This window comes from Hypanus sabinus, chromosome 18, assembly GCF_030144855.1.
Source record: "Hypanus sabinus isolate sHypSab1 chromosome 18, sHypSab1.hap1, whole genome shotgun sequence".
NCBI classification, from domain to species: domain Eukaryota; kingdom Metazoa; phylum Chordata; class Chondrichthyes; order Myliobatiformes; family Dasyatidae; genus Hypanus; species Hypanus sabinus.
In genome coordinates, this window is record NC_082723.1 from 66,195,930 (window position 1) to 66,213,438 (window position 17,509).

At 44.5% G+C, this 17,509-nt stretch overlaps 5 non-coding genes across 5 annotated transcripts; all 5 read left to right on the forward strand.

The window, feature by feature from the left end:
* The first annotated feature begins 5,035 nt into the window (after positions 1-5,035).
* Positions 5,036-5,108, forward strand: trnaf-gaa (transfer RNA phenylalanine (anticodon GAA)). Its single transcript has one exon. It is a non-coding gene; the product is annotated as a tRNA-Phe (tRNA).
* A 4,824-nt stretch (positions 5,109-9,932) lies between these two features.
* trnaf-gaa (transfer RNA phenylalanine (anticodon GAA)) lies at positions 9,933-10,005 on the forward strand. Its single transcript has one exon. It is a non-coding gene; the product is annotated as a tRNA-Phe (tRNA).
* Positions 10,006-10,965: 960 nt separating this feature from the next.
* trnaf-gaa (transfer RNA phenylalanine (anticodon GAA)) lies at positions 10,966-11,038 on the forward strand. Its single transcript has one exon. It is a non-coding gene; the product is annotated as a tRNA-Phe (tRNA).
* Positions 11,039-13,150: 2,112 nt separating this feature from the next.
* On the forward strand, positions 13,151-13,222 carry trnaf-gaa (transfer RNA phenylalanine (anticodon GAA)). Its single transcript has one exon. It is a non-coding gene; the product is annotated as a tRNA-Phe (tRNA).
* Positions 13,223-14,923: 1,701 nt separating this feature from the next.
* trnaf-gaa (transfer RNA phenylalanine (anticodon GAA)) lies at positions 14,924-14,996 on the forward strand. Its single transcript has one exon. It is a non-coding gene; the product is annotated as a tRNA-Phe (tRNA).
* Positions 14,997-17,509: the final 2,513 nt, after the last annotated feature.

A 17,509-nucleotide genomic window follows, 5' to 3' on the forward strand; every position in this document is an offset into this window, starting at 1 on the left:
AGCCAATCACCTCTTCCCCAGTCTCTTCAGTTCGGTTCCCACTCCCCAACAGTTCTAGTTTAAACTCTCCCCTTAACCTAGCAAACCTCCCCGCCAGGATATTGAACCCCTGGGATTCAAGTGGAACCCGTCCTTTTTGTAGTGGTCACACCTGCCCCAAAAGAGGTCCCAATGATCCAGAAATCTGAATCCCTGCCCTCTGCTCCAATCCCTCAGCCACACATTTATCCTCCACCTCATTCTATTCCTATACTCACTGTTGTGTGGAGCAGTAATCCCGAGATGACTACCTTTGTGGTCCTGCTCCTTAACTTCCTTCTTAACTCCCTGTAGTATTTTTTCAGGACCTCTTCCCTTTTCCTACCTAAGTGTCTAGTGGAAATCCCACATCTGACATCCAGATCAGAACACTGGCCCTGTAGACATACCCCCTATTCTCTCAAAAGTTAAATAAGAATAAAAGAATCAAGAAGTAAGGAGTGAACTTGCCTGCTTACCTTGCTTCTTTCTGCCTGTTCTTGCCGAAGCCCTGTTGAGCCGAAGCCTTACCACTCTGACTCTAATCACTCCGGTGATGACCGCTCCACTAGACGGGGCCCCTCTTTTATGGAGACTGGGTTTTTAAAGCTTTTTGCCGGACTTGTACAGGAACGCTTCTACTGTGTCTGCGCAGTACTCCAATCAACGACTCGCACTAAGAAAACCTCCTGCTTAGTAAAGCTCTTCGCCTCGTCCCTCACCACTACAAAATATTATTTATTTTATTCTTTTGAGAGATGCAGCCCAGAACAGGCCCATCAGACCCACCGAGGAATCCACTGATTTAACCCCAACCTAATTGTGGTATAGTTTAAAAAATTAGAATTAACCTACCAACTAGAAGATGTTTGGAGGGATTGTTTATAACAGAAGGACATACGAACTTGCCCCGAGTATCAAACCAACTGGTGGTATGTGACCATGGGGCCCAATAATTAAGTCCCAGTGCTGAAACCCGGGATTGAACCAGGGACCTTTAGATCTTCAGTCTGTTATGAATGAAGGGAGCAAAGTCGCCTCCCCACCTTTTTGAGAATCGCAAAATCGCCATTATTTCGGGTCTGATACCCAGGAAATGAGAGAGATACACAGCATGTCAGTAATGAGAGAGACACAGGATAACAGCAAAGGCAGTTGTTATAGACAATGTAGAATACACAAGGTGGAATGTCTCCTATTGACAAAGAGAGAGATTACTGCTATTGTCTCTTGAAGGAGCAATTGGGTATTGAGTACTGTACTATTCTTTGAAACCCCAACAGAGTGGTCTGGTTGAGGGATTGCATCATCCCAACCTGATTGACATCTGAGACCCCGTGAGTGAGGATAAAAGTAGGGTCTGGGGAAACACCCCTCAGACACACCAGGAGAAACTCTACGAGACCGATGGGGGCTTGTGTGTGTGTCCACCCTTGTCTGGGTGACTAGTCCTCCTCAGAACGTCTAGCTAAAGGATGGATACTGATCAAGATCGTAACAAGGAAAGTCGGCAAGTTTCTCTCTCTCTCTCTCTCTCTCTCTCTCTCTCTCTCTCTCTCTCTCTCTCCCTCTCTCCAACAATTGCCACACGGTGATCAGCAACGACTGCAGCCTGTATAAACTGAACTGAATTCCATCGGACAATTCATTATCCCCTAGACAACGATAGAGCATATTTCTTATTGATTATTATTATACCCACACTTTTAGGTTTAGTATTGATGATGTATATTATCTGTATATTTGCATTGATTTTATTTTTGTGTATTTTTACTAATAAATACTGTTATAAATAGTATCACCAGACTTCAACAGATACTCCTATCTTTGCTGGTAAGACACCCAGTTACGGGGTTCGTAACAAGTCTAACGCTCTCCCAACTGAGCTATTTCGGCTGACACTGCTGCTGCATTGTTGTTCTCCACTCTTGTGTACCTCACCATTGCAGTATCTGCAGTATTGTATGTGTAACCCCCTGGGTCGCCTCAGGCTCGCTCAGCTTGTCCCGTCTAGGGGGAGCAGCCTTTGGCCCAGCCAAACTGGGTATCAGCTGGTGTGGATGCTGTGCGACGTCCCCGCCTCGCCAAAAAACAGATCGTACACCATATGCGATTAAATGAGTACAATTTATAAAGGTTACTATAACTAAGTGATTAATAATGATACAGTATATATGAAGAAAAAAATAAAGAAAAGGCGCCAAACTTATCAAAGTCTAAACCACTTCGTGCACAGCCGTTGGAGCTCAATTACTGAAGTCTTCTGGCCACCATTCGATCCCCTCCGAACTCCTCGACTCGCAGCTCAGGACCATCCGAAGTGGTCAACCAAGCACATCTAGCTTCATCTCCTCTCTTTGGAGTACCTCCTGGCCTCGGACCCCCGCTTGGGGTCCGTTCCTCGATCAGCTTACAGCATCGCGCCCTCTCTCTCTCACCCCCTCGCGCCGATCTGCCCAAAAGCCCGCCAACAATAGCTTACAGACTCAGAAGAAAGAACAACATTAATCCCAATTGGTTTACAAAGGAATACCATTCTCATTATCAGTAAATTTTAGCCCAAACAAGCTCCCAGCACTCTCGCAACAAAAAAGCATTCCTACTTTAAACAAAACGAAGCCATTTTGATTACATACACAGTAACAAAGAAAAAAGAAGAAACTCCCTTTACATATGTCTATTGTACATTGGCTAAGTGAACGCGACCTTTTCTCCTTGGATCAACGGAAGATGACAGGTGACCTGATAGAGGTGTATAAGATGTTTAACAATATATCTATAACAGTATGTGTATAACAATACTGAAGATGTGTCAGCTGAAATACCTCATTTGGGAGAGTGTTAGAATGAAGATCTAAAGATCCTTGGTACTGGCACTTAAATATTGGTGTACTCTATTACAGCTCAGGGTGTTGGAGTTAAGAGTTCAATTCCGGCATCCTCTGTAAGTAAGTTTGTAAGTACTTCCCATGTGCACATGGGTTTACTCTGGGTGCCCCTGCTTCCTCCCACAGTCCACAGGCCTACTGTTTCAGAGGTTAATTGGTTATTTCAAACTGTACCACAAATACATTAGAGTTAAATCAGAGGGTTCCTGGGTGTCACAGCTTGGTGGGCTGTATCTCTCAATAAAATGAAATAAGTAATATTCTGTAATTGTGAGGGACAAAGAAATAGTGATTCACAATAACACAGATACAGGAATGGTGAGGTACAAGGCAAAGGAGAATCAGAATTCCACATTTACTGGAATGTTGAGGCTCAAAGCACAGGAGAAATACAATACTGCAGAGTCCGGAAAGGTGAGATACGAAGCACAGGGAAATACAATACCACTGGTGCTGGAGCCGTGAGGTACTGTGTACATACAGTAGAAACATTCCCAAGCAAGTCCTGCAAAAAGCTTTAAAAACCCAGTCTGCATAAAAGAAGGGGCCTGTCTAATGGAGCGGTCATCATCAGAGTGGTCTGAGTCAGAGTGGTAAGGCTTTGACTCAACAGGGCTTTGGCAAGAACAGGTGGGAGCAAGGTAAGTAGGTAAGTTCACTCCTTACTTAAATAAGAACTCCAGATCTTATTTAACTGTTGAGAGAATAGGAGGTATGTCTACAGGGCCAATGTTCTGTTCTGGTTGCTTACCCTCCCCAGTGGTGACATCCGCACCTGGTGCATCGAGATGCAGCTCCTTGGAGACCGTGTTAGGGAACTGGAGCTGTAGCTCAATGACCTTCAGCTTGTTAGCGAAAGTGAGGCAGTGATAGGTAAGAGCTACAGGGAGGTAGTCACCCAGACGCTACAGGAGACAGATAAATGGGTGACTACAGGAGAGGGAAGGGAGAACTTTAGATATTGCAGAGCACCCCTGTGACCAGCCACTTCAACAATAAATACTCCATTTGAGTTCTGCTGGGGAGGGGTGGAGACAGGATCTACATGGGGGAAGTGACTTTTGGCCCAGGACAGTAGAATACTGACAAGGATGGCAGCAGTGATTTGGACTCTATAGTTAGGGTGATAGACAAGTGAATCTGTGGACGTGACAAAGAAATACAGATAGTAGTTTGACTCCCAGATGCCAGTGTTCGTGATGTTTCTGAATGATTCTACAATCCTGAAATGGGAGGGAGAGCAGCCAGAGGTCGTGGTACATATTGGTACCAATGACATGGGTAGAAAATGGGAAGAGGTCCTGAAAACAGAATACAGGGAGTTAGGAAGGAAGTTGAGAAGCAGGACCTCAGGTGTAGTAATCCTGTGATTCCTGCCCATGCCACATGATAGTGAGGGTAGGAATAGAATGAGGTGGCAGATAAATACGTAGGTGAAAAATTGGAGCAGAGTGCAGGGATTCAGGTTTCTGGATAATTGGAGCTGTCCTGCGGCAGTCTGGTGTGGGGGGGGGCGGGGGTTACTGCACAGAACTGAAAGGGGGTTGTGAATTTAGTCGGCTCCATCTTGCATACTAAACTACAAAGAACCCAAAACATCTTCAAGGAGTGGTGTCTCAGAAAGGCAGTGTCCATTATTAAGGTCCTCCAGCACCCAGGGCATGCCCTTTTCTCACTGTTACCATCAGGTAGGATGTAGACAAACCTGAAGGTACACAATCAGCGACTCAGGAACAGCTTCTTCCCCTCTGCCCTTCATTTCCTAAATGGCCATTTAACCTGCAAAGACTACCTCACTTTTTTCCTATACATTATTTCTGTTTTTGCACAATTTATAAGTATTCAATAGATGTAATACAGTAAATTGACTTATTTATTTATTATAATTATTTTTCTTCTTCTATATTATGTATTGCATTGAACTGCTGCTGCTAAGTTAACAAATTTCAGGACACATGCCGGTGATAATGAACCTGATGCTGATTCTGAGATACTGGAAGGGTGAGGTTTAAGGAACTACAATACTGCAGAAGATGGAATGGTGAGATACCATACAGAGGGAACTACAATATTGCAGATACTGGCATGCTGAGGTACAAGACAGTGAACCACATAATGCAGATATATCAGCCGAAATAGCTCAGTTGGGAGAGCGTTAGACTGAAGATCTAAAGGTCCCTGGTTCAATCCCGGGTTTCGGCACTGCTACATCTTTATTGTCACCGCGATAGCATAGCAGTTAGTGTGACACTGTTACAGCTCATAGTGTTAGAGTTTGGAATTCAGTTGTGGCATCCTCTGCAAGTAAGTTTGTACGTCCTTCCCATGTACACCGTCCCTCTGTCCAAAGCCAGACTGGTTCGTAGGTTAATTGTATTTTTTATACCATACACTAATTAGGTTACGGTTAAAACAATATACCCATCTCTCTCTCATGACTCAGTCTCTATAGCCCTCCTGGGTGCAGAATTTTAAATATTCATTATTTTCTGGGTGAAGATATTTCCTCTGACTTCTGACCCCTTACTTTGAGATTGTGGCCCTAGTTCTAGATAACCCAGCCTGGGAGTCACTTGTATTGCATTTACTCTGTATTTCAGGAATTTCGTATGTTTTATAGACAATAGGTGCAGAAGTAGACCATTCGGCCCTTCGAGCCTGCACCGCCATTTTGAGATCATGGCTGGTCATCTACTATCAATACCCGGTTCCTGCCTTGTCCCCATATCCCTTGATTCCCCTATCCATAGGATACCTAGCTAGCTCCTCCTTGAAAGCATCCAGAGAATTGGCCTCAACTGCCTTCCGAGGCAGACCCCCACAACTCTCTGGGAGAAGAAGTTTTTCCTTAACTCTGTCCTAAATGACCTCCCCCTCATTCTCAAACCATGCCTTCTGGTACTGGACTCTCCCAGCATCTGGAACATATTTCCTGCCTCTATCTTGTCCAATCCCTTAATAATCTTATATGTTGCAATCAGATCCCCTCTCAATCTCCTTAATTCCAGCAAGTACAAGCCCAGTCTCTCTAACCTCTCTGCGTAAGACAGTCCTGACACCCCAGGAATTAACCTCGTGAATCTACGCTGCACTTCCTCTACAGCCAGGATGTCCTTCCTTAACCCTGGAGACCAAAACTGTACACAATACTCCAGGTGTGGTCTCACCAGGGCCCTGTACAAATGCAAGAGGATTTCCTTGCTCTTGTACTCAATTCCCTTTGTAATAAAGGCCAACATTCCATTAGCCTTCTTCACTGCCTGCTGCACTTGCTCATTCACCTTCATTGACTGATGAACAAGGACTCCTAGATCTCTTTGTATTTCTCCCTTACCTAACTCTACACTGTTCAGATAATAATCTGCCTTCCTGTTTTAAAGAAACCGCTCATCTTTCTCCGAAACTCCAGAGTATTGAACCCATTCAGAGGCAAGAATATATTGGTCTTTGACCAGAGACGTATATGAACTCCACAGCACAGCACAGCACTTAGATTAGGAGAGATAAATATGTGAAGACGTGGCTTTAGGGTGAAAGTGGAAAGGTTTAGGGGGAACATTACGGGGAATTTCTTCACTCAGGGAGTGGCGGGAGTGTGGAATGAGCTGCCATCTGACTTGGTAAGTGCGGGCTCACTCTTAAGTTTTAAGAATAAATTGGATAGATACATAGATAGATAGAGGTGTGGAGGGTTATGGACTGGATGCAGGTCAATGGGACTAGCGGAATAAGGTTTTGGCACAGACTAGAAGGGCTGGATGGCCTGATTTCTGTGCTGTAGTGTTCTATAGTTTTAATCGGTGGATTCCTGGGTGGGCTGGACAGGCCTGTTCTGTGCTCTACCTCTCAATAAAATAAAATGAATAATATTCTGTAGTGGTGAGGGACGAGGTGAAGAGCTTTAATAAGCAGGAGGTTTTCTTGTCACGCATTGTTGATTGGAGTACTACGCAGATGCAGTAGAAGCATTCATGTTCAAGTTGTGCAAAAAGCTTTAAAAATCCAGTCTGCATAAAAGTGTGGTACCGTCTCGTGGAACGGTTATCATCAGAGTGGTCTGAGTCAGAGTGGTAAGGCTTTGATTCAACAGGGCTTCAGCAAGAACAGGCAGGAGCAAGGTCTGTAGGTAATCTCACTCCTTATTTATTATTTAAATCTGGAGAGAACAGGGTGTACGTCCACAGGACCAGTGTTCTGTTGTGGGTGTCAGATGTGGGATTTCCGGGAGACTCCCACATCTGCACCTGGTGCATCGAAATACAATTCCTTAGAGACTGTGTTAGGGAATTACAGCTGCAGCACGTTGACCTACGGCTTGTTAGGGAAAGTGAGGCAGTGATAGACAGGAGCTACAGGGAGGTAGCCACCCCAAGGCTACAGGAGACAGATAAATGGGTGTCTGTCAGGGAAGAAAAGGGAGAACTTCAGATAGTGGAGAGCACCCTTGTGACAGGCCCCTTCAACAATAAATACTCCATCTGAGTACTGTTGGGGAGGGTGTCATGATCGACATGGGGGAAGTGACAGTGGCCATGCCTCTGTCACTGAGTCTGGCCCTGTGGCCCAGGAGGGTGGGGAACTGACAAGGATGGCAGCAGTGATTTGGACTCTATAGTTAGGGGGACAGACAGGTGATTCTGTGGATGTGACAAAGAAATACGGATGGTAGTTTATCTCCCAGAAGCCAGTGTCCGTGATGTTTCTGAGTGTGTCCACAATATCCTGAAATGGGAGGGAGAGCAGCCAGAGGTCGTGGTACACATTGGTACCAATGACATAGGTAGAGAAAGGGAGGAGGTCCTGAAAACAGAATACAGGGAGTTAGGAAGGAAGCTGAGAAGCAGGACCTTAAGGGTTGTAATCTTGAGATTGTTGCCTGTGCCACGCGACAGTGAGGATAGGAATAGAATACGGTGGCAGATAAATGCGTGGGTGAAGAATTGGAGCAGAGTGCAGAGATTCAGATTTCTGGATAATTGGGACCTCCTGCAGCAGATGCGGCCTGTTTAAAAGGGGTTGGTTGAACTTGAATCCGAGGAGGGCCAATATTATTGTGGGCAGGTTCACTAGAACTGTTGGGAGCGGTTTAAACTAATATGGTGGGGCATGGGAACCAGTGTGATAGAGCTGAGGATGAGCCAGCGGGTTTACAAGTAGATGATGGATGTAACATGAATTTAAGGAAGGACAAGCTAATGATTGGGTGCAAATGCAGACAGAGCAAAGAGTTCAATTGTACCACAGAGGCAAAATTCAAAAGGGTGAAGAATGCAGGACTGAAAGTGTATTGAAATCTGCTTAGCATTCAGAATAAGGTGGATGAACTAGTGGTTCAATTAGAAATTGGTCAGTATGAAGTTGTGGGCATCACTGAGTCGTGGCTGAAAGAAGGTGATTGTTGGGAACTTAACATCAAAGGATATACTTTGTATTGAAAGGACAGACAGGAAGGCAAGGGCAGTGGTGTGACTCTGCTGGTTAGAGATGGAATTACGTCTTTAGAAAGAGGTGACATAGGGTCAGAGAAAGTTGAATCTTTGTGCGTGGGGTAAAACAAACTATAAGGGTAAAAAAAACATTATGGGAATCATATACTGTATGGGCCTCCAAATAGTAGCCAAGGTGTGGAGTTGAGATTGCACAGGGAGCTGAAAAAGGAATGTAATACGGGTAATGTCACAACTGTAAATGAGGGCAAATTAGCTCAATAATATAAAGCAGGAACAATAGTGCAGACCATTTTCTAAATGGGGAGAAGGTTCAAACATCAGAGGTGCAGAGGTACTTAGGAGTCCTCGTACAAGATTCCCAGAAGATTAATTTACCGGTTGCCAGACAGCAGTGAATCTGTGGAATTCTCTGTCACAGACTGTAGTGGAGGACAAGCCCGTGTGTATGTTTAAGCAGAAATTGATAGATTCTTGATCGGTGAGGGTATCAAAGGATATGGTAAGGAGACAGGTGTATGGAGTTAGGGGGGGAGGGGTGGATCCAGGATCAGCCATGGTGGAAATGACAGAGCAGACTCGATGGACTGAATGGCCTAATTCTGCTCCCATCTCTTATGGTCTAAAGCAGAGAGAAGGTACAATACTGCAGATGCAGCAATGATGAGGTACAAGGTGAAGGAGAACCACAGTTCTACAGATAAAGGAATGGTGAGGTGCAAAGTACAGGGAAGTACAATGTTACAGATACTGGAAGGTTGAGGTTTTACGTAGAGGAGTCGCAGGGATAGTGAGGGACAAGGCAGAGGAGTGTACAATGTTGCAGATACTGCAACGGTGAGGTACAAGGCAGAGGAGGAGAAAAACACTGCAGATACTGGAACAGTGAGGGACCAGGCAGAGCAGAACCAGAATACTGAAGATACAGCAACGGTGAGGAAAAAGGCAGATGAGTATACAATACTGCAGATATCGAACGGTGAGGTACAAGGCAGAGGAATAAAATATTGCAGATGCTGGAACGGGAGGAATCTCAATACCGCAGATAAAGCAACGGTGAGTTCTAAAGCATAAGAAAGCTACAATACCGCAGATAAAGCAATGGTGAGGTACAAAGCACAAGAAAGGTACAGTAACATAGATAATGCAACAGTGAATTACAAAGCAGAGAAGTAATACAATTCTGCAGGTACAGGAATGGTGAGGTGGAAGGCAGAGGAGAATCACAATTCCACATTTACTGGAATGTTGAGGCTCAAAGCACAGGAGAAATATAATACTGCAGAGTCCGGAAAGCTGAGGTACGAAGTACAGAGGACTACAATACCGCTGATGCTGGAGCAGTGAGGTACAAGGCAGAGGAGAAATAAAATGCCATATACACAACAATAGTGAGTTTTAAATCACAAAAGAACTACAATACTGCAGATGATGGGCTGTTGAGGTAAAAAGTACATGGAAATACAATAGTGCAGATGCTGGAATTGTGAGTTAAAGTGTACAAGAGACGTTAAATATTGCAGATGCTGCAATGGTGAGGTACACGAGAGTGGAGAATAACAATATTGTAGCAGTGTCAGCAGAAATAGCTCAGTTGGGAGAACGTTAGACTGAAGATCTAAAGGTCCCTAGTTCAATCCCGGGTTTCAGCACTGGGAATTATTTATTGGGCCCCAGTGTGACTCTATTACAGCTTGTGTCATCAGAGTTCGGAGTTTGGAGTTCAAATTGCAACGTCTTGTGTAAGAGAGTTTGTAATACCTTCCATTGTTTACATGGGTTTCCTCCGGCTGCTCTTGTTTCCTGCTACGGTCCAAAGACGTACTGATTAATAGGTTAATTTGTATTTTAAATCATCACACAATTAGGGTATGGTTAAATCAGAGGGTTCCTGTTCTTCACTGGATCTCTCAATGAAATAAAATGAATAATATTCTGTACTGGTGAGGGATGAGGGAGCGGAGGACGACAATACTACAGATACAACAACAGTGAGGTTTAAATAGCAGGAGAAATACAATACTGCAGATACTGCAACAGTGAGGTTTAAATTGCAGGAGAAATACAATACTGCAGATACAGCAACAGTGAGGTTTAAATTGCAGGAGAAATACAATACTGCAGATACAATAACAGTGAGGTTTAAATAGCAGGAGAAATACAATACTGCAGATACAGTAACAGTGAGGTTTAAATTGCAGGAGAAATACAATACTGCAGATACAGCAACAGTGAGGTTTAAATTGCAGGAGAAATACAATACTGCAGATACAGCAACAGTGAGGTTTAAATTGCAGGAGAAATACAATACTGCAGATACAGCAACAGTGAGGTTTAAATTGCAGAAGAAATACAATACTGCAGACACAGCAACAGTGAGGTTTAAATCGCAGAAGAAATACAATACTGCAGACACAGCAACAGTGAGGTTTAAATCGCAGGGGAAATACAATACTGCAGACACAGCAACAGTGAGGTTTAAATCGCAGAAGAAATACAATACTGCAGACACAGCAACAGTGAGGTTTAAATCGCAGGGGAAATACAATACTGCAGATACAGGTACAGTGAGGTGTAAGACAGAGGTGAACCACAAACATAGAGACATATCAGCCGAAATAGCTCAGTTGGGAGAGCGTTAGACTGAAGATCTAAAGGTCCCTGGTTCAATCCCGGGTTTCGGCACTGCTACATATTTATTGGCACTGCAATAGCATAGCAGTTAATGTGACACTATTACAGCTCATGGAGTCAGAGTTTGGAATTCAATTGTGGCATCCTCTGAAACTAAGTTTAGTACGTCCTTCCCATGTACGCCGTCCCTCTGTACAAAGCCAGACTAGTTAGTAGGTTAATTGTATTTTTAAACCATACCATAATTAGGTTACGGTTAAATTGGTGGATGCCTGGGTGGAACAGCTGGGTGAACTGGACAGGCCTGTTCTGTGCTCTATCTCTCATTAAAATAAAATAAATAATATTCTGTAGTGGTGAGGGACGACATAAAGAGCTTTAATAAGCAGGAGATTTTTCAGCATGTATTGTGATCTGAGTATTGCACAGACGCAGTAGAAGCGTTCCCATGCAAATCGGGCAAAAAGCTTTAAAAACCCAGTCTGCATAAAAGAGGGGTCCCGTCTAGTGGTGTGGTCATCACCGGAGTGGTAAGGGTTTGGCTCAACAGGGCTTCAGCAAGAACAGGCACAAACAAGGAAATAGATCATCTCACTCCTTTTTATTATTAAATGCTCGAGAGAATAGGGGTTATGTCTACAGGGCCAGTGCCCTATCCTGGGTGCCAGATGTGGGATTTCCACAAGACTACCTGCCTCCCCAGTGGCCACACCTGCACCCGGTGCATCGAGATGCAGCTCCTGAGAGACTGTGTTAGGGAACTGGAGCTGCTTCACAACAACGTTCAGCTTATTAGGGAAAGTGAAGCAGTGATAGGCAAGAGCTACAGGAAAGCAGTCACCCCAAGGGTAAGGAGACAGTTAAATGGGTGACTGTCAGGAGAGGGAAGGGAGAACTATAGATAGTGGAGAGTGCATCTGTGGCCGGCCCCTTCAATAATAAATACTACATTTGATTACTGTTGGGGGAGGGGCAGGGCGGGATCTACATGGGGGAAGTGACAGTGAACTCGTGGCGCAATTAGAGATCGGTCAGCATGAAGTTGTGGGCATCACTGAGTTGTGGCTTAAAGAAGATCAAAGTTGGGAGCATAACATCAAAGGATAAACTTTGTATGGAAAGGACAGGCAGGAATGCATATGCGGTAGTGTGCCTCTGTTGGTAAGAGATGGAATTACATCTTTAGAAAGAGGAGACATAGTGACAGAGAATGTTGAATCTTTGTGTGTTGGGTTAACAAACTGCAAAAGTAAAAAAACCCATTATGGAAATCATATGTAGGCCTCCAAATAGTAGCCAAGATGTGGGGTTGCAATTGCACAGGGAACTGAAAAAGGAACGTAATAAAGGTAATGCCACAATTGTAAATGAGAACAAACTAGCCAATAATATAAAGCAAGAACAATATTGCGGATAATTATCTAAATGGGGAGAAGGTTCAAATGTCAGAGGTTCAAAGAGACTTGGGAGTGCTCGTGCAAGATTCCCAGAAGATAAATTTACAGGTTCTCAGAGAGCAGTGAATCTGTGGAATTCTCTGCCACAGACTGTGGTGGAAGACAAGCCCGTGGGTATGTTTAAAGCAGAAGTTGATAGATTCCTTATCGGTCAGGGCATCAAAGTATATGACAAGGAGACAGGTGTATGGAGTTGTGGGGGATCCAGGACCAGCCATGGAGTGACAGAACAGACACCAGGGGCTGAATGGTCCAATTCTGCTCCCATCTCTTATGGTCTCAGGTATAGGAAAGGTACAATACTGCAGATACAGGAACGGTGAGGTACAAAGCACAGGGAAGTACAATGTCATAGATACTGGAAGGATAAGGTTTATGCAGGGGAGAACTAAAATACTACAGATGCTAGAATAGTGAGGTACAAGGCAGAGGAGCACACAATGCTGCAGATACAGCAACGGTGAGGTACAAGGCAGAGGAGGAACAAAACACTGCAAATACTGGAATTGTGAGGAACTTCAATACCACAGATAAAGCAACAAGGCAGAGGAGGAGGAAAATACTGCAGATAGTTCAATGGTGAGGTACATGGCAGATGAGTGTACAATACTGTTGGAGGTACAGAGCACAGGGAAAATATAATACTGCAGATGCTGCAATGGTGAGATAAAGAACAGTGGAGAATAACAATACTGTAGATATGTCAGCTGAAATAGCTCAGTCGGGAGAGCGTTAGACTGAAGATCTAAAGGCCCTGGTTCAGTCCTGGGTTTCAGCACTGGGACTTATTTATTGGACACAATGGTACTGGAATGGTCTGCGTGACACCATTACAGCGTGGGGTGACAGAGTTCAGAGTTCACTTTTGATGTTCTGTCCAAATTGGTAAGTCCTTCCCATCTTCTCATCTCCATGTCCTCCATCTGTTCGTTCCACAGTCCAAAGACATACTGGTTAGTAGGTTCATTGATTTTTTTTAAACCATCCCACCATTAGGTTAGTGCTAAATCAGAGCTCCTGAGTGGCACAGCTTGGTGGGCCGGATGGGCCTGTTCTGCGCTCTATCTCTGAATAAAATAAATAATATTCTGTAATGGTGAGGGACGGGGGAGAGGAGATTCACAATACCATAGACAGCAACAGTGACATACAAGGCAGAGGAGGAACAAAATACTCCAGATGCTGGAACAGTGAGGGATGTCAATACCGCAGATAAAGCAATGGTGAGTTACAAAGCACAAGAAAGCTACAATACCACAGATGAAGCAATGGTGAGGTACAAAGCACAGGCGAAATAAAATTCTGCAGATACAGTGATGTTGAGGTTAAAGGCACAGGAAAGCTATAATAACACGGGTATAGCAACAGCGAGGTACAAAGCGGAGGAGGAGCAATACTACAGATGCTGGAGCAGTGAGGAGCCAGGCAGAGGAGAACTACAATACCACAGATACAGGAACGGTGAAGTACAAAGCAGAGGAGAATCACAATTCCACATTTACCAGAATCATGAGGCTCAAAGTACAGGAGAAATACAATACTGCAGAGTCCGGAAAGGTGAGTTACGAAGCACAGGGAAATACAATACCACTGATGCTGGAACAGTAAGGTACAAGGCAGAGGAGAAATAAAATACCACATACACAAGGATAGAGAGATTTAAAGAACAGTAGAACAACAATACTGCAGATGATGGACTGGTGAGGTAGAAAGCACATGGAAATACAACAGTGCAGATGCTGGAATTGTGAGGTACAATGTACAAGAGATATACAATACTGCAGATGCTGCAATGGTGAGGTACACAAGAGAGGAAAATGACAATAAAAGTTGTAAAAAAATTTGTAAAAAATGACACAGCAGCTGTGTCAGCTGAAACAGCTCATTTGGGAGAACGTTAGATTGAAGATCTAAAGGTCTCTGGTTCAATCCTGGGTTTCAGCACTGGAACTTACTTAATAGGCACAATGGTAACAGCAGTTAGAGTGACACTATTGGAGCTCATTTGATTTCAGAGTTCAATTCTGACATCCTCTGTAAGTAGGTTTGAAAGTCCTTCCCATGTGCATATGGGTTTCTTCCGGGGTGCTGCGGTTTGCTCCCACAGTCCAAAGACGTACTGGTTAGAAGTTTAACTGATTATTTTAAACCATCCCATGATTGGGTTAGACTTAAATCAGTGGATTCCTAGGCGGCTGGCATGAATCCATCGATTGCACAGCCTGGTAGGCCGGACTGGCGTGTTCTGCGCTGTAGTTCTGAATAAAATAAAATAAATAATATTCTGTACTGGTCAGGGTCGAGGGACAGGAGAACTGCAGCACCGCAGATACAGCAAAGGTGAGGTACGAGGCAGAGGAGTGTACAATACCGCAGACAGAGGAATGGTCAGGTTAAAAGCACGGTGAAATACAATACTGCAGAAGCTGCAATGGTGAGGTACACAAGAGTGGAGAACAACAGTACTGTAGATATGTCAGCCGAACTAGCTCAGTTGGGAGAGCATGAGACTGAAGATTTAAAGGTACCTGGTTCAATTCCGGGTTTTGGCACTGGGACTTACTTATTAGGCCGCATGGTCACATAGCAGTCGGTGTGACACTTTTACAGCTTGGGGCACAGTTTAGAGTTCAACTGTGGCGTCCTCTGTATGCAAGTTTGTATGTCCTTCTCATGTGCAGAGTCTGGTCTCTCTCAATAAAATCAAATAAATAAAATTCTGTAATGGTGAGGGACGAGGGAGCGATAAATCACAATTCCGCAGATACAGCAACGGTGAGTTACAAAGCACAGAAGTAATGCAATTCCGCAGATACAGGAATGGTGAGGTTAAGGCAGAGGAGAATCACAATTCCACATTTACTAGAATGTTGAGGCTCAGAGCACAGGAGAAATACAATACTGCAGAGTCCGGAAAGATGAGGTAGGAAGCACGGGGTAATACAATACCACTGGTGCTGGAGCAGTGAGGTACAAGGCAGAGGAGAGTTTTAAAGCACAGTAGAACTACAATACTGCAGATGATGGACAGATGAGGTACAAAGCATATGGAAATGCAACAGTGCAGATGCTGGAATTGTGAGGTACAATGTACTGGAGACATACAATACTGCAGATGCTGCAATGGTGAGGTACACAAGAGTGGAGAACAACAATACAGCAGCTGTGTCAGGCGAAATAGCTCAGCTGGGAGAGTGTTAGACTGAAGATCTTTAAAGGTCCCTGGTTCAATCCCGGGACTTGTTTATTGGGCCTCATGGTCACATAGCAGTTGGTGTGACAGTATTGCAGCTCGGGGCATCACAGTTTGGAATTCAATTGTGGCATCCTCTGTACACAGGTTTGTACGTGCTTCCCTTATACACTGCCCTGCCAAACATAGTATGGTCAGTAGGTTAATTGTATTGTTAAACTGTACCACAATTATGTTAGTGTTCCTGGGTGTCTCTTGGTGGGCTTGTTCCTTGGTGGGCTGTATCTCTCAATAAAATAAATAATATTCTGTAATGGTGAGGGACGAGGCGAAGAGCTTTAAAAAGCTGGAGGTTTTCTACATGGGAGTTGTTGATAGGAGTACTGTGCAGTAGAATGGTTCCTGTGCAAGTCCATCAAAAAGCTTAAAAAATCCCAGTCTGCATAAAAGAGGGGTCCCGTCTTGTGCAGTGGTCATCATCAGAGTGGGCTGAGTCAGAGTGGTAAGGCTTTGGCTCAACAGGCCTTTAGCAAGAACAGGTGGGAGCAAGGTAAGTAGATAAGTTCACGTCTTACTTAAATAAGAACTCCAGATCTTATTTAACTGTTGAGAGAATAGGAGGTATGTCTACAGGGCCAATGTTCTGTTCTGGTTGCTTACCCTCCCCAGTGGCGACATCCGCACCTGGTGCATTGAAATGCAGCTCCTGAGAGACCGTGTAAGGGAACTGGAGCTGCAGCTTGATGACCTTCGGTTTGTTAGGGAAAGTGAGGCAGTGATAGACAGGAGCTACAGGGAGGTAGTCACCCCAAGGCTAAAGGAGACAGATAAATGGGTGACCGTCAGGAGAGGGAAGGGAGAACTTCAGATAGTAGACAGCACCCCTGTGGCCAGCCCCTTAAATGATAAATACTCCATTTGAGTACTGTTGGGGGGGGGGGGTGGTTCGGGATCTACATGGGGGAAATGACAGTGGCCGTACCTCTGTTACTGAGTCTGGCCCTGTGGCCCAGGAGGGTGGGGAACTGACAAGGATGGCAGCAGTGATTCGGACTCTATATTTAGGGGGACAGACAGGTGATTCTATGGATGTGACAAAGAAATACGGATGGTAGTTTGCCTCCCAGGTGCCAGTGTTCGTGATGTTTCTGAATGATTCTACAATATCCTGAAACGGGAGGGTGAGCAGCCAGAGGTTGTGGTACATATTGGTACCAATGACGTGGGTAGAAAATGGGAGGAGTTCCTGTAAACAGAATACAGGGAGTTAGGAAGGAAGCTGAGAAACAGGATCTTAAGGGTCATAATCTTGAGATTGTTGCCTGTGCCACGCGACAGAGGGTAGGTATAGAATGAGGTGGCAGATAAATGCGTGGGTGAAGAATTGGAGCAGAGTGCAGGGATTCGGATTTCTGGATAATTGGGACCTGTTCTGCGGCAGGTGTGACCTTTACAAAAGGGACGGTTTGCACTTGAATCCGAGGGGGGCCAATATTTTTGTGGGCAGGTTCACTAGAGCTGTTGGGGGCGGTTTAAACTAATATGATGGGGAATGGGAACCAGTGTGATAGATCTGAGGATGAGCCAGCAAGTAGATGATGGACATAACATGAATTTAAGGAAGGTCAAGGCAATGGTTCGGTACAAATACAGACAGAGCAAGGAGTTAAATTGTACCACAGAGGCCAAATTCAAAAGGGTGCAGAATGCAGCACTGAAGATGTTGTATTTAAATACTGGTAAAAGATGGAATTACATCTTTAGAAAGGTGACATAGGGTCAGAGAATGTTGAATCTTTGTGGGTGGGGTTAACAAATTGCAAAGGAAAAAAAATTCTCGGAATCATATATAGGCCTCCAAATAGTAGCCAA